General features: G+C 39.3%; 1 long non-coding RNA gene across 1 annotated transcript; it reads right to left on the bottom strand.

Moving 5' to 3' along the window:
* Positions 1-582: 582 nt before the first annotated feature.
* On the bottom strand, positions 583-24,410 carry LOC118010520. The gene is made up of 3 exons (XR_004679215.1): positions 24,365-24,410; positions 2,933-3,037; positions 583-1,948 (listed from the first exon to the last, which is right to left on the bottom strand). It is a non-coding gene; the product is annotated as an uncharacterized LOC118010520 (long non-coding RNA).
* Positions 24,411-24,681: the final 271 nt, after the last annotated feature.

Genomic DNA, 24,681 nt, shown 5'->3' with positions numbered 1-24,681 from the left:
GGTAAATTACCTGCAGGATAAAACCCAAACTCCTTAGTCTGGCAGATAAAGATCTTCACATCCATCCCTGCCTTCTTCTCTGCCTTCTTCTCAAATCCTGCCATGATAAGTTTCTCCCCAGTTCTTCCAAACCCCACACCCTTTCAGGACATTGTCCTTCAATCTGAACACCTTCCCTAACCTTCACCTGGTAAACTCCTGCTCACTCTACCAGAACTACTCCAGTATCAATTCCAAAGTAAAAACTATCATGTCTTCTCCAGCCTTTGGACTCTACAATCCTTTGTTCCAGGTTGTTTAGATCCCAAAAGTTTGGCGCATAATAGATGCTTAAGAAATATTTCTTGAGTGAATGAGTTCTAGCTTCAATAATAGCATTTATTATGATATATGTTAATTGTCTTACTTACTTGTTGGTTTCCTCTTCAGACTGTGAGCTTCTCAAAAGGGTGAGGTGAAGGGAAATTGTGTGTTTTGTATCTGTGTTCTCAGACCCTCACCCGGTGATTCATAAGGTAGGCTTCAAGTAAAACTTTGACAAATTAATGAATTTCTAATATATCTTTTTGCAAAAGTTATTTTTTCCTCATTATACATTCTTTGTTTCATGCTTAGGCTGTCCTCTCTTGGTGTTGGGTTGAGGGAAGGGACAGGAAAGAGTACAGAAGTCTTTTGTTACCCTACCTCTTTAGCATATAGCCGAAAAAGTGAAAAGCAGGAGCAGGGGAAGCCAGTCATACGTTAGAGTCCTTGGAATCAGAGGCTGAGACGGGGGTCTTGGGCAAATGCTCACAGGAAGGACTTGTAAGGGAGTGAGGGAAGCAAGACAGGGCATGTGAGAAGCAAAGTGAGGACATGGGTTCAGCTGTGGTCCAGTCTCCACTCAATCCTATGCGAAGTTCTGAGACAAGGGTGGCCTCACAGAATTGCCCCACCTGGAGGCAAAGGAGCTGGGCTTTTACACTGCTTCATTAGTAGTTGTCTGCAAGTCACACCCAGAAGTCGGGGGACAACCTCCCAGGCAGTTCTAGGTGGATCAGCTCCGGAGGGCCAAGAGCAAGTCTTCAGTGATGGGTGTGGCTGTAAGCCATTGGTCACCAACACTCACAGCAGCTGAGTGACAAGAAAACTGGACTGGTGAAAGAATCTCAGCAGCACAGCAAAAGCCCTAACCACATCCCTAAAAATAAAGACAGTAGAAAAGTGTTTACTCCTACAAGGATTATCCAAGACTTTATTTAAAACCTATCTACTCCTACTAGATCAACAAGTCTCTTTGGACTAGAGCCTCACACTCTAACAGATTAGAAACAACAAGAGAGAAGAGAGTGCAGAAACTCTTAAATGTAAATACACCAATTGAGAAGTAAAAAACAAACAGGAACTCCAAAAAGCATAGCAGTCTGGAATCTTGGAGTGTAAAACCATAGAGGATTAGAAATTAAAGTCTAAAACCATTGAGATTTACAATGATGCCCTAAGTCAACAAGAAAAGGTTAAATAAGCTATGTTTGGCATTCTACTTTTAAGAACACAGGGTGATAAGCAACATAATTTTAGATTTCATTTGAAATGTGGAAGCTTTAGGTATATGAACAATTACACAGACATTTTACTTTTGCAGAATCTCTCCTTCCCTGCCAGCCCTAGATAAGGGAGGTATCACTGAATTACATCTTGGAGAACATCTGACCCCGAGGAGCCTGTTGAAACTTCTCAGACGGTAGCATAACCTTAGCTTTTTTTTTTAATGTTCTGACCATTCTGATTCCACCTAGCACAAGTGATGAAATAATTAGAGCTGACAGAAAGTTCCAATCACCATATATATATAGTCTGATGGAGAGAGCTCTAGCCTGGCATCTGGAGTTCAAATTCCTCCACTGTCCTTAACATCTGTGTGACCCTATGCAAGTCATTTATCTTCTCTGAGTCTCAGTGTCTTCACCTGTAAGGGAAAAATTATCATATTATTATTATTTATTATATTATATTACATACTGTATATATTATGTGTAATATATTATTATATTTATATTAATATTATTATGTCTCATCAGCCTGCTGTGAGGAGCAAATGAGATAATGCTTGTGTAGTTGCTTTGTAAAGGGCAAAGAATAATTAAAATGGAAGTAGAATATTTGGAAAAGTAACAATCATTTCATCCCTTTCTTTTTTCCAGTGAACCCTTTGACAGTTCTAAACCTCTAAAACTGGTGAGATAGACATGGATGCCATTTCCTAGATTTATGCTGACCCTGTTCACTGCTATCTGGCCTCCTCTGCTGCCCTCTCAGTAGCCGACCTGTACCCTTACTTCTTGCTCCTATTTCAGAATGACTGTCTTTGGAGAATGGGGTTTCTCAGGAAGGACATTGCACAATCAGAAATCGCTGATCTGCCAAGGCCGTAACATTTTTTTTCCTGGAGCCCTTTCAGGAATGTGTCACAGAAGGTGGGGGAGATGGGCCATGGAACAGAGAGTACTAGGCACCAGCAACCAGGTAATAAAATGTTTGAGCATTCCTTTTCAAAATTTAATGAAGACATCAATCTTCATTAAGTCAAAGAGTCTGGGGTCCACAGCAGGGAGATTTACTGAGCTGCATCCAAAAGTGGGAGAAACAATGATCAAAATGCAGGCCATAGAGGAAGAGGCAGTGAATTCTAGAACTTGATGACATCTATTTTCAACAACTGTTGAGTTTGCCAATAGCTATTATCCCTAAACATGAGCCTCAAGCTCAGTGGTGTGCCAGAGCCAGCTTGTACCAACTCAAGAGAGCCAATTACTCATGGCTCTTCCCAACTCCATGCTCAGTGATGTCATGTTGGTAGCCTGCAATCAGCCATGGTTTCAGTATTTACCATGGAGATCAGCAGGTGCCACAAATAGAGTTTTTTTTTTATCCTTCCAGAGAGCCAGCTTACCAGCACACCACTGCTTAAGCTTGCATCCAAATGTCAACAAGATGTGTGGAACCCTGAAATAGCTTTCAGAAGAGCAGTGTTGTTCTTGAATATCCACGTGAACCACTGAAAAAAAATAGTTTATGTGTTTATAAATATCAGAAATCCTTTGCTTTTATATTCCAAATTTGCCTTCCTCATATAGCCTCTTTTTTCTTTGAGGCTGAATGTGGAGAACTGCTGCTACTGAACTGAGAAAAACCTGAGTCAGTGTTATATCCTTGGCATTGTCAACAGGATTGTTTTTCCATGAGTGTTTCCCAAGCTCTACCCTCCACTGCTACAGAGGATGCATATGGGAAGGAATTTTTCTTCAGGGAGTATACCCTCAGAGCTTGAGGTATCTGTAGAAAAGTAGCAGCAAGATGCTGCTCTCTGCTTGGGGGAATTTTGCCATACAGATTGCATATAGCTGAAAGTAGCCAACTTTAGTAGGAGAACATAATTCTCTTCTTTCTTTTCATACTGAACTGTAGGATTAACAAAGAATAAAGGGGAATAAAAATACAAACATACACAATATTCACCTCCACAGAACTTTCTTTCACTAATGTCTTTGTGGCTGTAGCTAATGATTTTCACCACTGTTTCCCATAACTTACCTAGAGACTAAAAGGAAAAGGGATGGGGAAGAAAATTGGCATTTATAGAGCACCATCTTGGTATGAGGTACTAGAGTGTCTTATTTAATTACCACAGCAACCATGCAAAGAAGGTACTGTTATTTCTGTTTTTTTCAGAGAAGGAAAGGCAAGTATTACCTAAGGTTAGCCAGCTAATGGGTTTTTGGAACTGGAATTTTAATATAGGTCTCTGACCAGATTTTTGTGCTCAAAAATCTTTTGATTTTGTGCCTTTTCTACCACTCTATTGACTTATGGAAAAACAAAGTCCAACTGTGGACCCAGTTCTGGACACATGGGTGCAGGCTGAGTCTGGTCCCTTGGGGCTGGTCTTCCACAAAGATACACATTGGATTGTCTAATTTGATTGGAATGTGTAAAGATACACACTGGATTTTTCTAGAGAAAGCCCAGAGTCTTCCTGGATGCAGGACTTGCAATTTCTCAGGGGCAGTTTTGAGACAAACACCAAGTCCCTGTTGTCATGTCCATTAAAGATGTAAAATAGGAGAAAAGCATGGAAATCAGAAGTGAATCTTAGAAAAGACTTTTAAGGATTTTTTAAGCACCCTTGTTTTAATGGCCTAATCCAACTGCTACTAACAGAACCACAAACTGCCACCTGTGTTGTTTAAAGAAAGAAAGGGAAGATTGTCTTTTCCAGTAATCTCATACTGGGAGAAATACATGACAGTTTTACCTGTAAATTTCACATTAGCAGTCATATTTTGGGGGACTATGTCATATCTCAGGCTAAGGAATGTGACACATGCCCTTTGGTTTCCTAGGATAAACCTAACAAAATCTTATTTTTCAAGTTTCAGTGATAAAGATATTACTGATACTCATACTTTACTTTCACAGAGTTTACCAACTCACACCAACTCAGAGAGGTTAGGAGAATTGTTTATTTGATTTTGGATAAAGTGCAGATAGACATTGCATTTCTGCACATGATCCCTTTACACACTCAAAAACAATCCCTTATGTTCTTTTCAAATCATTTTTTCTCCTGGGCAATAACTTCATTTATGTATTTACTTATGTATGTATGTATGTATTTTTAGATTTTATTTATTTGACAGAGAGAGCACAAGCAGGGGAGAGCAGCAGGCAGAGGGAGAGGAAGAAGCAGGCTCCCTGCAGAGCAGGGGAGCCCGATGTGGGACTCAATCCCAGGACCCTGGGGATCATGACCTGAGCCGAAGGCAGTCGCTTAACAACTGAGCCACTTAGGTGCCTTAATAGGCTTTTAAATTTGTGATTATATAAGTAATATATATTATGTAAGTAATAGATATATAAGTAATAGATATACAAAAGGTTAAATAATGAAAAAAATCTAATGTAAAATGATTTAAGTATAGGATGTTACTCTAATTTTTACTTTATTAATTTTTAGAGGGGGGAGGGGCAGAGGGAGAGAGAAGGGGGGGGATCTTAAGCTCTCTCACAACCCTGAGATTCTGACCTGAGCCAAAATGAAGAAGTCGGACATTTAACCAACTGAGCCACCCAGGTATCCCTAGGATGTTACTCTAATTTTTAAAGTGTGTACTTTAGGAATCTAGTATTTTTACCCAAATATTTTTAGTAAGTATAAAAATCTCATAAAATTTTTCTAAAATATTTTATAAGTTTTCTACTGTGAAAGCCTAAAGTCTAGCAGGAGAGAGAAAGAGTGAGAGAGAGAACATGTATGTGAGTTAAGTCTTCAACACTCCTCAGTTAGAAGTGCCTTTATGACCTCTAAGTGGAAATGTACGTGGCTAGATATGTGGGTCTGGTACTCAGGAGAGAGATTCAGACTACAGACACAGATGTGGAATTCAATAGAATATAGATGGTAATTTGAGTCATAAGAATGGAACATATCAAGCAGTAAAAATATATAGAGTAAGAAAAGGGTGGGGTCTAGAACTGAACCAAAAAAATCTCCCACATCTAAAAGCCAGGACTGTTCAGATGTCTAGAGCCACTCAAATATCTCCACCATCTCTGGACCCATTCTGTCTTCCACCTCCTAGGTAAGTTCTGGGCCAGAAAAGAGGCTTCATTGGCATTACAGATCATGTTGGAGTCCTCCCTGCACCAACTAAAAAGCTTTTAGGAGAATTGGCATTTTTTTAAATGCATAAGAGAGCTTATATTTCCAGTTAGGATGCAGAGGCAGTCAATAGAAGCAGATCCAAAGATGGCCCAATTATGAGAATTATCAGACCAAGACTTTAAAACAACTATTACAGATATGTTAAATAATTTATAGGAAAATACAAATATAATACATAAAGAAATGGAGTATTTCAGGAGAACAATTCAAACATTAAAAAGATTATAGAACTGAAAAATATCTCTAAGATATTTGGGGGCCTACAAGGAACAAGTGGGCACTGCAGAAGAAAGATTAGTGAATGGGAAGCAAAATCAATAGAAATCATTCAAACAAGAGGAAAGAGAAGAAAAAAGGTAGGAAAGTAGATAGATTATTGATAAGCATGGAATAATATCAAGTTTCTAACATATATGTAACTGCAGTCCTTGAAGGTGAGGAGAAAGAGAATCAGGCAGAAAAAATACTTGAAGAAATAACTGACACTTTCCAAATTTGATGAAAACATCAAACCATGGATCTGTGAAGTTCAACAAGCCTCATGCAAGACGAAACAGAGAAAACCCCTCCTAAACACATGGTAACCAAATCGATGAAACATAAAAAGAAAAAGAGCATCTTAAAAGTAACCAGAGGGACGCCTGGGTGGCTCAGTCAGTTAAGCGTCTGCCTTCGGCTCAGGTCATGATCCCAGGGTCCTGGGATCGAGTCCCGCATCGGGCTCCCTGCTCCGCGGGGAGCCTGCTTCTCCCTCTGCCTCTGTCTCTCTCTGTCTCTCATGAATAAATAAATAAAATCTTTAAAAAATAAAGTAACCAGAAAATTAAAGACATACTAACCAGGAACAGTGATATGAATGGTAGCTGATTTTTCTTTAGAAACTATGCAAGACAGAAAATGTATCAGAAGATAATGGAATAACATCTTTAAAGGGAATAGAACTGTCCCCGTAGAATTCTAAACTCAACTAAAATAATTCTTTAAAAATGAAGGTAACAATGAGACATTTTCAGATGAAAGAAGGCTGAGAGAATTTGCTGCAAGCACACCTATACTAAAATAAATGCTAAAAAATTGTTTTCAGACTAAAGATACCAGATAGAAACTTGAATATACAGGAAGGAAGAAAAAATGAGGAAAATAGGTAACATATTTCCAGTTTCTAGTCCAGCAAGGAGCTTAGAAGCTGTCACTCTGACTAACAAGTTAAAAACTTAACAAACTGAAAAATTAGCAACTCTTTTCAGATATGTCAGAGAAGTGAGGTCACAGGCAAACCATTGCCCCCTCATACTGGAGAAACAGACAGGTGAATACAGAGAATCATAACTTATTGGAGCAGAAATTCACAAGCAGAAGTCTCCTTGGGACCCAGTGCCAAGGTAGAAACACTTGAACTGTAATTGGTAAATTATTGGAGGCTGAGTGTGGACAACTCTGAACGTTAAAAACTGAAGGGGTCCCAGGCATTCAAGGCTAGATCAACATTCAAAAATCAATTAATGTAATTCAATACTTCAACAGACCAAAAAAGAAAAATTGCATGATCAAATCAGTGGGTGCAAAAAAACATTTGACCAATCTAACATCTATTCATGATAAAGGAATGCTTTAAATGCAAATGAACTTCCTCAACTTGACAAAAACTATCTGCAAAAACCCTATAGCTAACATCATAGTTAATGGTAAGAGACTCAAAGCTTTCCTATTAAGATCAGGAAGAAGGCAAGAATGTCCTCTCTCACCACTCCCTTTCAAAATCATACTGGAAGTCCTACTAATGCAATAAGGCAAGAAAAAGAAATAAAAGGCATACAGATTGACAAGGAAGACATAAAACTGTCTTTGTTATCAGATGACATGATTTTCTATGTAGAAAATCCAAAAGAATTAGCAAAAACACTCCTGGAACTAATAAGCAATCATTGCAAGTTTGCAGGATATAAGGCTAAATACAAAAGTCAGTTGCTTTCTTATAAACCAACAATGAATAAGTGAAATTTAAAATTGAAAACACATTTTTTTGCCCAGTAAAAAGGCATTCATTTTTGGCTTTTAATATAAAATAAGTCAGAGGAGCACAGAAAGAAAATATCGTACAAAGTAGTTATTGAAAAAAAATCCCCAACAAACAAATTTCAGTCACACTCCCTCTCTTCAGCCTGGATTGGAAAACAGGAAACTATAAGCCCTTTTTCAAAAGCCAATGTCTGTCCCTTTGGAAAAAAATCTTATTAAAAAAAAAAAGGAAGAAAAACAGTCTGTGAAATATGGCAGGTGGTTGTTAGAGGCCACTGGAAGCTTGCCTTAACCACTTGAAATGGAATACATGTGGCCATTGGAATATGGCCACCTCCTTGTTTCTTGCTAGTAATGCTCTTCATCCAAAGGGAGGGTGCTGGCCTGGGCACCATTTGATGCTGCTTATGCATAAGTGGTAATCTGAGGTCTCAAGTTCAAGCAGGCTTAGAGTCTTCCATTTCATATCTTCACTGACTCTCCCCCATACACAGTTTCTTGTCACTGGAAGCAGAAAGAGTGATGGGCTCAGCGGTGGGGTGGGGGGTGGGGGGGAACCACTTCATTGATGCAGCCAGTGTGATCAGGCAACTTACACAAAATCCTCCTGCTTGTGGTATCCCACACATACACAAACCTGTCAGCTAAGCCAGCTGCTCTCTTGCTTCCATAAGATGACCAAGAACACTTCAGAAGATTCTTTTCAAAGTTGTGCACTCTTCCTTAAAATATCTTATTTACATTATCACCTCCAAAATGAAATACTTATAAATGTAACAAAATATGTATAAGATCTATATTGAGGAAAACTACAAAACTGATGAACAAAATCAAAGAACTAAACAAATGGAGAGATAGTCCATGTTCATGGATAGGAAGACTCAATGTTGTCAAGATGTTAGTTATTCCCAGCTTGATCTATAGATCCGATGCAATTCCAATTAAAATCCCACCAAGTTATTTTACAGATATCAACAAACTTAATCTAAGGTTTACATGGAGAGTCAGAAGAAACAGAATAGCCAACACAATATTAAAGGAGAAGAACAAAGTTGGAGGACCGAAGCTTCCCAACTTCAAGACTTACTATAAAGCAACAAGAATCATGATAGTGTGGTACTGGCAAAAGAAGACAATAGATCAATGGAACAGAACAGAGAGCCCAGAAATAGAGTCCCAAATAAAGTCAACTGATCTTTGACACAATCCAATGGAGCAAAGATAGTCTTTTCAATAACTGGTGTGGGTGGGACATCTGGGGGGCTCAGTTGGTTAAGTGTCCTACTCTTGATTTCCACTCAGATCATGATCTTAGGGTCATGAGATTGGGCTCCGTGTCAGCTCCACACTGGGCATGGACCCTGCTTAGGATTCCCTCTCTCTCTCTCCCTCTGCTGCCAACCCCTCCCCCCTCCCCCACCTGCATGCATGTGCTCTCTCTTGGAAAAGAAAACAAAAACAAAAACTGGTGTGGGAATAACTGAACACCCACAAGCAAAAAAGAAGAAAAAAAGAAACCCTAGACACAGATCTTAAACCCTTCACAAAAATTGACTCTAAATGATTGATCACAGATCTAAATGAAAAATGAAAAAAAATAAATAAATCTCCTTGAAGAGAACATAGGAGAAAACCTTGATGGCCTTGGGTAGGGCAGTGACTTTTTAGATACAACACCAAAAGCATGATCCATGAAAGAAAGAATTGAAAAGCTGAACTGCATTAAAATTAAAAACTTCTGCTCTGTAAAAAAACAATGTCAAAAGAATGAGAAGACAGTCCACAGACTGATATTTTCAAAAGAATACCTCATAAAGGATAAAGGACTGTTACCCAAAATATACAAAGAACTCTTGACATTCAACAATAAGGAAAAGAAAACAAATAATGTGATTAAAAATGGGCCAAAGGTCTTAACAGATATCTCTCCAGTGAAGATAAACAGATGGCAAATAAGCATATGAAAAGATGTCCCACATCAACTTTCATTAGGGAAATACAAATTAAAAACATCAATGAGACACCACCATATGCCAGGTAGAATGACCAAGCAATAAACAGGCAATCCTCAGACTTTTAGAAAATATTTGCAATTCATTGATATAAGAAAGGACTGTATCTAGAACATAAAGAAGTCACAGGACTCAATAAAATAGTATGGCTAAAAAATGAGCAGACGGCTGAAACAGACACTTCATAAAATATATCATTAGTCATCAGGAAAATGCAATTAAAACCACATTGAGATACCATTTCACACCCATTAGAATGGCTAAAATTAAAAAGGAATGACACCAATTCTAATGAAGATATAGAGGTAGATTGGTAAACTCCTGCTGGCAGGCCAAAGCCAGCTTACCCCCTGTCTTTGTAAATAAACTTTTTTTTTTTTTTGTAAATAAACTTTTACTGGAACACAACCAAATTCATGTTTATAAGATGTGAATAGCAGAGTTGTTTAGTTGCAACAGAGTCCATATAGCTCACAAAGCTTAAAATATTTCCTCTCTGGCCCTTAACAGAAAAAATATACCGACCCCCAGTGTAAATCAGCTACAACTCTTATGCATTTATTGATGGACTATAAAATGGTACATCCACTTTGGAAAACAGTTTGGCAATAACTGATAAAGTTAGACATGTACTTGTCTTTGATGCAGCAATTCTACTCCTAGGTATTTACCCAAAAGAAATAAAAACATATGTTCACAAAGTACTTGTACAAGAATGTTCACAGTGGGGGTGCCTGGGTGGCTCAGTTGGTTAAGCGTCTGCCTTCGGCTCAGGTCATGATCCTAGGGTCCTGGGATAAAGCCCCACATCAGGCTCCCTGCTCAATAGGAAGCCTACTTCTCTCTCTTCCGCTCCCCCTACTTGTGCACATCCTCTCTCTCTCTGTCAAATAAATAAAATCTTAAAAAAAAAAAAAAAAGAATGTTCACAGTGGCTTTATTTAAAATAGCCTAAAACTGGAAACAGACCAGGTGTTCATCAATAGGAAAAGAAACTGTGGCATATTCATAAAATGACTACTACTCAGTAATATAAAGGAATGAACCACTGATACACACAACGTGGTGAAGCTTAAAAATATTATGCTGAGTGGAAAAAACCTTACACAAAGAGCATATTCTGTACAAATCCACTTACCCAAAATTCTAGAACAAGGAAAAAAGTACTCTCTGGCAGAAAAAATCAGAACTGTGGTTGACGGTGGGGGCAGGAGTTGGCAGAAATTGAGAAGGAAAGGGCAGAAGACAATTTCCTGGGCCTGATGCTACTGCCTTTTTTCCTGAAAGAGGTTTAGGTTATACAGTTTCATGAATTGTCAAAATCAGCAAATATATACTTAGTACTTATGAATATTTGTTTGTGTATTTTACATCAAAGGAAAAACTATAAATGAATACTGAGCTCTACTTAATGTTATGCAAGCTGAAATATTTATAGGGAAGAATACTGATGCTGTAATTTACTTTGCAATAAAGAAAAAAATGGGTCAATGGTTATTTAGGGAAATAAATAGATCGATAGATACACAAGAAAGCAGATATAGTTAAATGTCAATGGCAGGCTATAGGTAGAGAATGTTCAGGTATACACTGTAAAACTCCCTCAGCTATGCTGTTGAAGTATTCATAGTTCAAATCCTGGAAATTTAAAAAAGAAGCCCAACAAATTCTTTAGGAAAGGGGAAAGGGGTAGGCAGGCAGAGAGGGAGTAGTTGGGGAGTTGCTCTTTCTTTGCTGTGATTCTTAATTTACAGAGAGAAGAAAATACTTCTATAAAAACTGACTAAAGAAAAAAAAAAACTGACTAAAGGATCCCAGGAGAACAGAATTTTACAGGATATCTATATTAAGTGGTTTTCAAATCCTTCCAGAATAGGTCGGAAATGTCCAGGTTCCTGAAGTTGTAGATTTCCTTGCCTGAATTTGCCATGGCCAGTTCATGATTGGTGTCCTGTTTGGGACTGAGCTAGGGATCCCCAAATGTAGCAAGCATTTGCTTCCCAAAACACTCAGACTAAGAGATCTATTGAGAGGATAAGGTCTATAAATGGGTATCTCAAAAGATCTTGTTATTCTACTATAACCCATAGGATATTTCCTATATAGCCCTAAAAAGGATACCAAAAGAAAAAAAATTCCCTACACTGTAAACACCATGAAGGCAGAAATGTATCTATCTTTCTCACCATTTTATCTCCAGCACTTACTATAGTGTCTAGCACAAAGTAAAGCCCTGTTGAATATTTGTTGAACAAATGAATAATGATCCCTCCTATTGGAAATCTTGGAGTAACTTTCAAATGATCCACACATTTCAACCACCCTCTCTACTCAGCTCTAGCAGAAAAAAAAACCAAAAAACAAAAAAAAACAAAAAAACCCACAACTTCCCAGCAAGGTCTTGATTAAATACACAATTTTATATCTTTGTCTAAATGGCTAGTATGTTCTCCCAATAAGAGAACAACTGAAACTATTACTACTGATGCTACCATTCATTGAGCAAGTGCTATAAAGCTAGGGACCATGTTAAACACCTTACCTTGTTGCCCATCTTTGCAATAATCCTGAAAGGTAAGAATGAGATAAGAAAACCAGTGCCTAGCCAGGATAAATAATTTACCAAATGATATACTGCTGGTAAGACCCAAAGCATTCAAATATAAGCTGCCTAACACTAAAGCTTATCAGCTACAGCACCTAGTACAGTATAAGGTAAATGTGTTCTGTACAATAGAACATATAAATAAAAGTAGAAAGGCTAGTATCTAGTCAGCTTGCTTTTCCACCTGTGCATATATGGACAATCTACTTTTGGCAAGCACACACTGTAGACCACAGGGTGTGTGTGTGTGTGTGTGTGTGTGTTAGGGGTGTGTGTGTGTGTGTGTTAGTAACTGCCTGAACAATTAAAAGGAGGAAGGAAGCACATCCTCCCTGGCCTTTGGCCTCTCCCTTCCTCACCCTCTAGTAAATACAAGCCTGTCCAAACCAGAACGCTCTTCCTACCTCTAATAGAAATAGTTGCCCCAGCATTATTATTCTCCACCCAGCATAGTTTTATGTGTTTTAATTTTTGTTTCTGTTTTTTGTTTTGGATATCTGTTCTCATGAGAGGACTGCTCCTGGGGTTTGTTGTTTCTCCGTGCCCTTGATGAACACTCCAGAGCCCTGTTTCTCTCCCCACTGAAGGTCACTTTGAACATTGGACATGTATAGATGTTCCTGCTCTGCTCATACCCACCCCTAAACAATAGCATAAGGATAGCACCCTATGGGGACATAAGAACCATAGAATGGGTGAAGAAGCTCATCCTGCAGAGAATCAGGAAGTACCTAAGATGTGTCTTTAGTGCAATCCTCCACTCCCCATCACAGTCTCTCTTCTCCACGTTGAAAAATCTTCTATTGAACTGGACCTTATTTAAAAATGAATACCTAAATGGGTCTGAGTTAGGACAAGCGATTTCTAGGCCACAGTGAAAATGTTGTCAAGCTGTTACAAGCACAGATTTAATATTATAAATCAGGGTTCTATTTCTGAAAACATACATCATATCATTAGATATGAAAATTGATCAAAAAATAAGTATAAAATAAAATCCCTATATATTTTCTTCTTAATATGAGATCTATCATAATCCAGAATAGCGCATAAGACTTAGATATAGTTAAAATAGTTATAAAGTTAATACCATCTTATGACCCAAATCCCGAAAGAGATCCACTTCTGAGGACAATTGCCTAATTCAAGAAATTGAATATATCCAGTGTCCCTGAAGCCCTCCCGACATGGTTCTGCCCAGTTACATTCTCCTGTTTTCTCATTAGAGATAATCACTATGTAATCTTTAGTGATAAAAACTCCTGGTTGTTCTCCACAGTTTTAGTATGTATATGTCCCAAAACAATGTAATTTGGGTTTGCCTGATTTTGAATTCTATACAAATGCACTTCAACCAAAAGAATTCTAACCATAGGTATCCTTTTGTCACTTACACCTGCCTCTCAATACATCTATGGATGGGATTCATCCATGTTGTTGCTCAAATAATGTTTTAAATTTTAATGTTGAGCTATTTTGTAAATGTTTACCTTCATAAATTTTTCTTCCTATATTGGCCTAGGTGGACTGAAGACCTCATCTTCCTTCTGGGTAAATCTCCAAATAGTAAGCATGGGTACACACTGCCTTGAACATTTTGTTGCATTTTTGACTTGCAGCAGTGTCTTTAAAAAGAGAATGTTGGGGATAATAACTTCATTCTCTCTCTCCTCCCTTCTCTCTTTCATCTCCTTCTCCTTCCTTTCTTCCTTAAAGATCACTGGAGATCATTTTCAAGGATGCCTACTGCAATTCATTTTACAGTCCCACAAACCTTTGATATGTGAGAACTGTTTGATCCACAAGTCACAGATGAGGAAACTAAAGCACAGAAATGTTAATTACCTTAATGCAATACAGAGAGCCAAGAGATGAGAGACGTGAAGGAAAAATCAAGGAAACTCGGAAGATAGAATGAAAATCTCCAATCTCCAATGTATCTATAGAAATTCCAGAAAGAACAGAGAGAGTGGAAGAGAGGCAATATTCAAAGAGATTATAGCTGAGAATTTTCTGGAAATGAAGAAATAAATGAGACCTCAGATTGAAGGAACACCCTACATCCGGAGCAGTATAGATAAAAATAAATCTATACCTCAGTTCATTGTAGTAAAACTGCAAATATTAAATTCAAAAACAAAGTGTTAAAGCTGCAAGGGAGAAAAAACAATTATCTCCAAAGAAATTGCTATTAGATAGCAAATCCTGATCAGCAATAATAATTACCAAAAGATAATGGAATAATATGTTCATAGTTATGAAAAAATTTTTAAGAAAGAATTGTATAATTAGCTAACTTATCATTCAAGTCTGAAGGTGCGATAAATATCATCAGATTAACAAAGATTGAGGAAGTTTTTTTTGAGAGAGAGAATGAAAGAGCAAGCAGGTGAAGGAGAGGCAAGGGAGAGGGAGGGAGAGAATCGTAAGCAGGCTCCACACCCAGCATGGGGCTCGATCTCACAACCTTGAGATCATGACCTGAGCTGAAATCAAGGGCCAGAAGCTTAACCGACTGCACCATCCAGGCGCCCAAAGGAAGTTATTAATGCATAAGTCCTCACAGGAAAGAATGGATGCAAAAAGAAACTGAAACCAGAAATCAGAAATGAATGTATAAAGTAATGGCGAACAATTTCAAAAGAAATTGGTAAATTTTTGGTAAAGCTCTATTCCCCCCAAAAGAGATTCAGTCACTAAGAGCTGAGTATTCATTATGAAAAAGGTTGTAACGTTTTGAAAGTTTTAAGTTTTAGCAGTCAACTGCTACAATCCACAATGGGAGTCAGAGCACCTTGACTTTCTATGTGATGCTAGGAAACTACTTTAGCTCTCTAGATGTTACTTTTCCACATCTGAAAAATAAGAGTTACAGGATTTCCAAGAACCCTTCCAGTAATGTGTTTTTAATGCATTTGGGTTGTTTCCAAGAGTTTAATATTATAAAAGATGCTGCCAGGAACATCTTTATACAGATAGCCCTCTCCTACTTTTGTTTAATTCAGATTAATTCTTCAGCATAAATTCCCAGGAATAGGATTAATAGATATAAACATATTTAAGACTTTCAATACAATTGCCCAAATACATTCTCTAAATTGCTTTCCTAGGTCATACCAATTGTATCAGTTGATAAATTGGCAATAGTTATTAAAAGCTTTAAACAATGTTCTTACTTAAGTCTGCTACTCCACCTCTAGGACTAGATGCCCAAAAGAAAGAAGGAAAGCAACACAACAATGTTTATCAAATTACTATTTATAATAAAGAAAATGTGGAAAGGAAACAATGTCAAACAACAAATATCATAACAGGTTGTTAACAATGGAAAAAATTAGAATCTAGAGGAGTATTTAATAAAATGTCCTCGGGGGACATTGTAGTGCTGAAGCTCCTTCTTTCTCTAGACTTACTGTCATGTGAGGTAATGAATTTCTTATTGCTTAAACCAGTGGTTCTTAACTTTCCCTGTGTGTCAGAATCTCTAGGGCGATTTTAAAACCCAGATTATTCTAAGGTAATGTCAGGGTCTTCAGGGGCAAACCCACCAGCTTCAGGATTTTCTGTTAGTTTCACCCGAACGCATTTTCACTGATAAAGACACCTTCGCGGACATCTCCATCCTTGTTTTCCTTAAACCTTCGAGGCAGGGATTTGCTTTGGGGTTTTCCATATAGGTTCCTCCTGGGACAGAGGTCTTTGCTTCTAAAATACCTCATTACTGACATCTAGTTCTTGGGGAGCTAATAAAACCCACCTGAAGCCTGTTCCACGTGACTGCATATTTGTAACACGTTAACGATCGAGGATGTGGATGGATCTGCTCATTTTATGAAAGTGTTTATTTTTTGTTTTCAAAACTACTTTGTCAAGCGTTACCTTTAACACAATGGTTTGACTGTATTTTAGTAATTATCGAGTCTAGTTTTAACTATCAAGTGAATACAATATTTAAATATTTTATGTGTTTGGTACCTTGTGAAAGGTACAGGGCTCTGGAATCTTCACACATTCCGTTTTTATAAATTGCCAACAAGCGTCAAAAAGATTTTTTCATGCAAGAATATTCGTAAAATCACTCTTAGCGAAGAGGCTGTTATGAATGGTGCCTGCTTAAAAGAGGAGTTCCACAAACTCTCAGAAATAAAATCTCATCACAGATTATCAAAAGCACCGTGTGGGTCTGAGCAGTTGGTGGGTACAGTGGGGGACAGGTAGGGGTGTGGTGACTTAGATATATTTTGAGGTAAATAGTGGGGAAAAAATCAGAGAGCCACAAATAAGAATGGCAACTTTCAAACTGACCCATCACCCTCTCTAACCAGGAAGCAAGCTGGTCTAAGGAGAGACAACCCTGCACCTCTCAGGGACCAGCTGTTCACGGGGATGGCTGCACAATTAACACAAGCTGTGGGTTGCCAATAAAACATAATAAACCAGGCCCACAAGACGGTGGGATCACTGTGGGAACTCAGTCAGGCCTACCACACTACTGATGGTTTTCATGCCATTAAACGGCAAGTGAGTTCATAATTGCAGTGGTTTATCTCAAAGCTCCCTGCTGCTCTTAATGCTTAATTCAAATGTAATGTTCATCAGCTGCTGCCAATAGGCAAGAGGGAGAGCTTTATCAGAAAATGTAAAGATCACTTTGTGATTATTATTTCACCTTGGGTTACGCTGCCCTAAGTGCCCCACACAGCGCCTGGTGGGACGTTATCTCCTGAAGGCTCTGGAAATGAGTACCTCGGCATTTAGATTTCCCTCCATGCCTGCCCCACTTCACTCCCCCCACCCCCCCACACACACTTTTTCCATTTAATACTGGGCTGTCTTAAATCACGCAAAACAGCAATTGATAAGATACGGAGTCAGCTGTGTTTTCGTCTGGGCATAGCCTGGCTGACCTGGTCACTCTACTCCAGGCCCACCTGGTTCTTGCTGTCCACAAAGCCACTTACTTCCTTGCCATCCTAAGTCTATTGAACATACTCTGTTATCTGGTGTGCTAAATGCTCTGGACCGTCATACTGTCCCCTTGTGTGGACTCAGTGTTTTACAGCGCAGGGCCCGAGCAAGACCGTGGACCAAGAACCCCAGTAGGTTGTGGCGGAGGTCATTAGTAACCTCAAACTAACTCTTTTTTTTTTTTTAAGATTTATTTATTTATTTGTGAGAGAGAGAGCATGAGGGTGGGGGGAGGAACAGAGGGAGAGGGAGAAGCAGACTCCCCGCTGAGCAAGGAGCCCGAGGCGGGCTTGATTCCAGGATCCCAGATCATGACATGAGCCGAACCAACCAAGCCACCCAGGCACCCCTAGCCTCAGACTAACTTTTAATTAAGTGCCTGGTAGGAAAATCTTCTGTCCTTTTAGAGTAATCATAAAAGCTTCCTCTTAGAGTGTGATTCAGTCCCTAGGGATTTCCCATCACAGGTCAGTGGATCAAGCCAGCATCATGAAGAGAGCTGTTGCGTCACTAAGCAGTCACATCACCATCTGTCCCTGCAGTGAACGCAAACTGGATTCTCAGATCAGACATTTTTAGTGTTCAACGGTTTCTGATTGGAAGATGCATAAAGGAGGCTGGAAGAGAAAGAGAATGTCAACTCAAAAAAGTAGCATGCCAGTCATTACCCTTGAGCATCTTATCCTCTCCAGACACATGAACTCCAGAGAGCCTGACTATTGGGAGTGATAGCTGGCCGTTTCAAAGGAAAGACACTGTCTCTAGATTTTGCTTATTAATCCCAAATTCTAACTTGCAGTGATCTCCCCATCGTTCCACCTGACTGTTGGTTATTTGCCTAGAAAACCTCTATAAAATTTGAAGACACTCAAAAGACATGATTACAACTGCTTTTCACTGATCACTCTGTTCTTTCATCATCTTGAAAAGTTCCCAAACAACATAAAGTCAACTATGACAGAAAAGCCCCAAATGAATTTCCAAAGATCAGGCTAGACCAGGCAGACAAAGAGGAGATACAGAAGAGCGTTTTGTTATAGACTCTACCAAGGTATTTTTTTTTTTTTAAGATTTTATTTATTTATTCACGAGAGACAGAGACAGAGAGAGAGAGAGAAGCAGAGGGAGAAACAGGCTCCCAAGGAGCAGGGAGCCCGATGTGGGACTTGATCCCAGGACCCTGGGATCATGACCTGGGCCGAAGGCAGACGCTTAACCATCTGAGCCACCCAGGCGCCCTACCAAGGTATTTTTTTAATCCTTTTTATTTTTGGTTGATCTTGATAACAACTGGAGTCTGAGAAATGGCAGATTTTTTCCACAAGGCTTGTGGAGAGAGGTTTCTAATGAGCCTTAAAGTATGATATAAATTTTAGCTCTGAATCAGCTTCTGGGATTAAAACCTGTATTCACTACTTACTAACTGTATAACTTTGTACAAAACGTTAACCTACCTAAACCTGTTTCCTCATCTGTAAATTAGTGATGATATTACTACCTAACTCCTAAGGTTGTTATGAGAAAGACATCAGATGGTAGATCTATAACTGCTTAGTACTCTGCCTAGCACAGAGTAAGCTCTTAATAATTGTCCATTATTAGTTTATATTGAATCAACGGAAGTGCCATGGAGATGCCATTGGTACACGCAGTGAGGGCCATTTAGTAGCTAGTTGGCCACAAGTGAGACTTTCTGTCTGACAGACTGCAGCTTCATCCAGCTGGCAGTTCTAGGGGGGCTCTCAGCCTTCCCAGAGACCACCCAGCAACCTAACCACAGTGCCAAACCCTGTGTTAGCAGAAAACACTAAGTGAGCTGGCTCCATAGTGAGCCTTGATATGACTTATCTGAAGCCTCCCTCAAAGATGACTCTCTGACCTTCCCAGTATTAGAGAAACAAGAGGCCCCTGGGCCTTGGGTCTTTCATGGTTGTGGCTCCCCTAGGTCCTGTGGAGTCTCCTGGTTGCTGCAGCCTGGTGGTCCATCAGCAAGTTGTGATTCTAATGATCTGGCAGGAAAAGATACCCACTCTCAGTTCCCCTAGTGTGGTCTCACATGAATTTGTGAACCAGAAAAGCACCCCTCCCTTGCTACTTAATATGCTTAACAGCTAATTACATCTGTGTAGGGATTACACTTTACATTGTCCAGCTTTATGGAAACAAACCCCCAGGCTTCCTCAGATTCCCTTAAACAGCTCCTTATCTCTGAGAGAGAGATTCTTATCAGGGCCATATGTTAGAGGTCCTGTGCAGTTTCCAAATTACCCCAGGAAAGTCTGGGGCCTAATCCATCTGCAGGCCCAAAGAGGGGACTGAACAGAGTCCCAACCTGAGCCAGCTGGGAGCCCAAAGCCTTCCACCACCCATAAACCTGTCAAAGGCTGAGTCTGGACTGAGATGACCCACATTAGCTCCTCTCCCCAAGTGACGTGGGCTTCCTAAGTTGACCTTCATGCAGTGTGGAGCTTGAGTGTGCAAACCCCAGGAGATTATGGGGTACCTAACCCAAAGTCAAAGTGAAGTCTTTGCCCTTTCCAGGGATGCTGTGGAAGGACCATTTTGGTAGTAACACTTGGCTTTTTAACTCACAAGCTAGCTAAGCGCTCCCAACCCCTGACGAAACAATCCTACTGTCTTCCTTTGGCCAAGATGGCAAGGTAGGCCCCAGCAAGAGAACCAACTGGCCTCACACACAATTTTCTCAAAGCTTGGGAGATTCCCAGCCTTGGCAGACACTAAAAACACTCATTCCCTTGGCTTATAACAATTCAGTTAAAGACCTTGTCTTAAGGAACTCTTGGGGGGAGGGGAGGTACAGGGAGTGCAAAGAGCAGGAAATGTCTCCCAGTGTGAGGAGTCCGGGAGCCAGAGGGTCCCTGCTGGAGCTTTCCAGCCTGTGACTCATGGGGGCCACTTCCCTGCTTAACCCAGCCTGGACTGCAGCTCCTCAGCCGCTGTGTCTCAGTGCCTCTTCCTGTCTCCATCCCGCCCAGACTACTGAACAAAGCAGAAGTCTGGAGTCCACAGCAAAGTCTAAAGTGTTGTGTATATATTCGGGCGTCATCTGTGGAAGCAGCTATTTCAAAAACAAAAAATAACTTCCCTGCCCTCAGAAAAACTTAGGGAGCCCTTGGAAGTGTCTACCTTAACCATTTGAGACTGAAACCTTGGTTATCACCCCTTGAAAAAAGAAAGGTAGATATAGTACATTCATTTTCATTGATTCAGAACAATAGGTGAGGCATTTGTCTAGTGCTTATTATGTGCCAGGCACTGAACTAAGTGCTTTATGTCTATTATTTTATTCAATCCTTACAGTAAGCTTATGAGATACACAGTGTTATCTCTATTTTATGAATGAAGAAACTAAGACTGTATTACTCGAGAGCGCAGCTTCTTGATCTCTGATGCGCTGAGCTGAAACGGAAGTTGGAGGTCACCTTGTTCAACTGGTGTTCTGATTCCTTAACTCCTTACAACTTCTTAACCCCTCTCCAACAACCCTATAGCACAGAACACTCTCTACTTACTCCAAGGAAGGGAGAATCCATGAGGCACAAAGGAAAGGGCATGTGATTGGGAATCAGATAACACAGGGTCTGCTACTCTCATGGTTTCTGTCCACTGACTGAATTTTTCCTTTGGGAAGACAAAAGAAAGTCAGAGTACTTTCCATGGAAGCCCCTTCATATATTAAAAGAGAGCCCTTGCATATTCCTTAAATCTTTTCCAGTCTGTTTCCAGTTTCCCAACCATTCTTTATGTAAGATTATCCTGGTAACCTTCCTCTGGGTACACTACCACTTGTCAAGTTACCCTTAAATGTGGTTACAAGAATGGAGAGTCAGAATCCAAGTGGGTCTGACCAGCGTGGAGACAGTAAAACAATTCCCTCCATTGGTATCTACATGTTTACCTAGTTACACAGCTTAAAATTTTCCTCACCTCTTTGGAAACTCCAACATACCCTGAAAACACAGTCAACAAAAACCCCTACATTTTCTTTGCCCCTGCTGGTGCCTAGCAGAGCAAACCAAAATGTCAAAAATCAATTTGCAGAGAGCCAGTTGCCTGAAATTCTATTCACCAAATGACTGATTTAGTGAACCTACTATTGTCAGGCACTGTCGTAGGCATTGGACATAAACCAGTGAACCAAAGAGACAAAAATGTCTGTCCTGATGGAGCTAACATCCTTAATATAATGGAATTGTGCCAGCCACTTTTGAGTGCTTCTGGTTCCTTTGAATGTCATTTCAACAATGCCTCAACTGGCATATAAGCCTAAATTTGGCATTTCTAGCAACTGGAAAGAAAAATTCATCATTTCATATTGATGTGATTAGCTTGGATCCCTTCACAGAATTTTCATATTAATGGCAATATACAATATAATCTTATGCTGAATTGATGAATATGAATGAATCCTTGAAAACAATTAAATGTACAATACAAATTGTTGTAAACTTTATAAATAATGCTTAAAGATTTGCATTTATTGGTAAATTTAACTTGATGAGTTAATCATTGGGCAAACTGACTTTTAGCAAATTGGTCATTGTCCAACTGATTTTGGCAAACTGACACTTATTAACCAATTTAAAGCTGTTGACCAGCCACTGTGCCCCATCCCAAAATTGTGCAGAAAAATCAAATTGATTTATTTGACTCGGCATTTGAATTCTGACCAGTGAGGTCTTTCTGAATCCAGTCTCTATCACATTACAGTCTTCCCAGGCATATGTCAACCAGCAATTTGTTCCTCATGCTATGAGAGTCCTTATGCAAGTTTTAAAATCTAAAGCACAATGTAGACCATTAAGTTCCATTGGAACTCCATCCAGTTTGTCAATGGTAAATTAAAAATCTTTGAGAAATGTCATTCAACAAGTTTTAAATCTAACTTACCTATCACCAGCATCATCATAAGAATATAATAATGGCTAACCTTTATTGAATGCTTTCCACCTATCAGGTAGTATGGTAGGTGCTTTGCACACGTATCTCTTTTAATTCTCATCCAGATGAGGAAAGCAAGACTAAAGAGGTTAAGTAACTCACCCAAGACCATACAGCTAGTAAATAACACACTGTCTTTCCTCTGGTGGTTAGATGTTTATTGCAACACTAAGCTTTTATGTTTAGTCATTGTCTAGTGGATTTATCTTATAGATAAAGCTGCCTGAAAGATGGAAATATTGGAGCCAACACATATTAACTAAGACACTTAAAGGTACCAGGCCACCTTAATATGTACCTTTCATTTGGTTAGTTGATTTATCAGAGGATGAGTCAGCTCACTGCCTTCCATCAAGACAGAAGATTCCATCCTGGTTCCTATCTCAAGTATGAATATGTGCCCAAAGTGTAAGTAGACTGGATTTAATCCTGGCACCACTTTACCTGCTGGGGCTTCACATCTTAACTGCTGATCTTCAACTGTGACATGGTGGTAATGGCACCTAACACAAGCGTCCATGGCAAGAATTCAATGAGATGATATCTGAGGAATGCATAGCTCAATGCCTGGCATATGGTAGATGATCAAGGTTAGTCCTCTGCTCTTCCAGCTACTCAGGTCTGAGTGATGGCAGAGCTACTTGAAACATCTATCACCACGAAATAGAGCAACAGAGTGAAAGTTAAATCCATAATATATATTTATCTAAAAATTCTATTCTGTCATGATTAAACTTGCTCTAAGATACATGTCATCCAAAATTAATGCCCACTGGTACTTAAAGGTTACATTACTAACTAATTCTGTAAGATCTGACTCAGGAATGGTTGCTGGCATGACATCCTCGTGTCTTGCTCCTCAAAGAAGCAAAAGCTCTCCTTGGGTACAAACAACTTCAAGAATAAAAGGTGGGCAGAACACTGAAATTCACTGATGAATAAGGGTGATAAGAGAAGAATGGGGATTTTTTTTCTTTCTTCATGACAGATCCTCAAGGCAATTTGCCAACCATACTACACAGGAGAGAGGGGGGAAAGGCACAACAACATACCATGATCTATTCACGATGATTGAATAAAAGAAAGTTCACTTCTATTGACTTCAAGCACAGGCTATTTAAAAGATTCTCAGTGTAATTTACACAGGAGTACACTTTGATCTGTGAAACAGATGTACTTATGAAATGTTGCATGGTACCTGATAATATTTTGAAATACCCAAAAAGAAGTCATTACATAAAATAATCCCTACTGAAGAATTCCTAATAAAACTAATAACAATGATGGAATTTATTCTTTCTGTACTTTGGATTTTCATCCTCTGGAAAAGTTTAAAATGTAGAACAGTAGTATAAAGGACAACACAATGTTACTTACAATAAAACCAAAGGTTCCCTCTGTGTTGGCATACCATGCCTGCCAACTGGGAATTCTGGAGCACTATCAGAATCTCATCTTGCTTTACGAGCCAAATGCAAATTTTGCAACATGAGGTGAACCAGACAAATATAAGCCTAATTTCATCAACCCTCTGTGAGATGGCTTCTTACCTGGTTTTTCTAATGAGCACCCTGACTCTAAAGTCAGGTTAAGTCCCCCCATGGTGAAATCTGTGGGTTTTTGAACTCAGATCTTTGTTCAAGAATGACTGAATATACAATGAGCCAATAATGGGAACTATGAATCAATTTAAGGTGAGATCATAAGGATATACAGAGAGTTCTGGAATAAGATTGGAGTTCCTCCTCTCTATGGTTCTGTTGATAACTCTTAACCCGTGCGGCTAAGGGAATAGTTAGGACCACTGCCTGCTAAGGTGACCAGCACATCATAAATGCCTACCAAACACTCGCTGAAACCATCAGTGAGGATCTTTTTGTGAATCCTAGTCTGGCTTGCCACCTGGTCTACCTGGTGATGCCCACCTCTTTCTTCAAGGTCCTTATTATTCATTACATGAATTAATATTAATAAAATTTTAAAAAGAGTATCTGGCACATTGTAAGTTTTTTATAAGTACAGTCAAATATAAACAAATAAATAAAATATTACTTGCTTTAAAAGTTGTAGTAGTAAGGGGCTGAACCTTGGTACCTGATTTCTGTGGAAGGCCTTGCTTTTCTCCAACACATGCTTCAGGATATCGTCTGCCAGTTTTCTTGTCCATGAGGGGGATGAAGGTGAGATGTTGTTGCTCACCTTATATCTGGCCTGAATTCCCTACTTTGCCTCTGGGTTTTCATTTCCATTCATGTTCTCTCTGTGGCAATGAATGGAATGTTTTCAATCCCCTTCATCAGGATAAGGCATTTCAGCCTAAGAGATGCCCTGTGCATAGTGGCAGGTAATAGTAGCTCAGAGGGCACTTGATGAGTCATTTCATGCCCCACATCCTGTGAGCTGCACTCGGG

The sequence above is a fragment of the Mirounga leonina genome, unplaced genomic scaffold (assembly GCF_011800145.1).
Source record: "Mirounga leonina isolate KUSES-001 unplaced genomic scaffold, KU_Mleo_1.0 Mir_129, whole genome shotgun sequence".
NCBI lineage: Eukaryota > Metazoa > Chordata > Mammalia > Carnivora > Phocidae > Mirounga > Mirounga leonina.
Note: the sequence above shows the minus strand (reverse complement) of the source record. Positions and strands in the feature narration are given on the sequence as shown.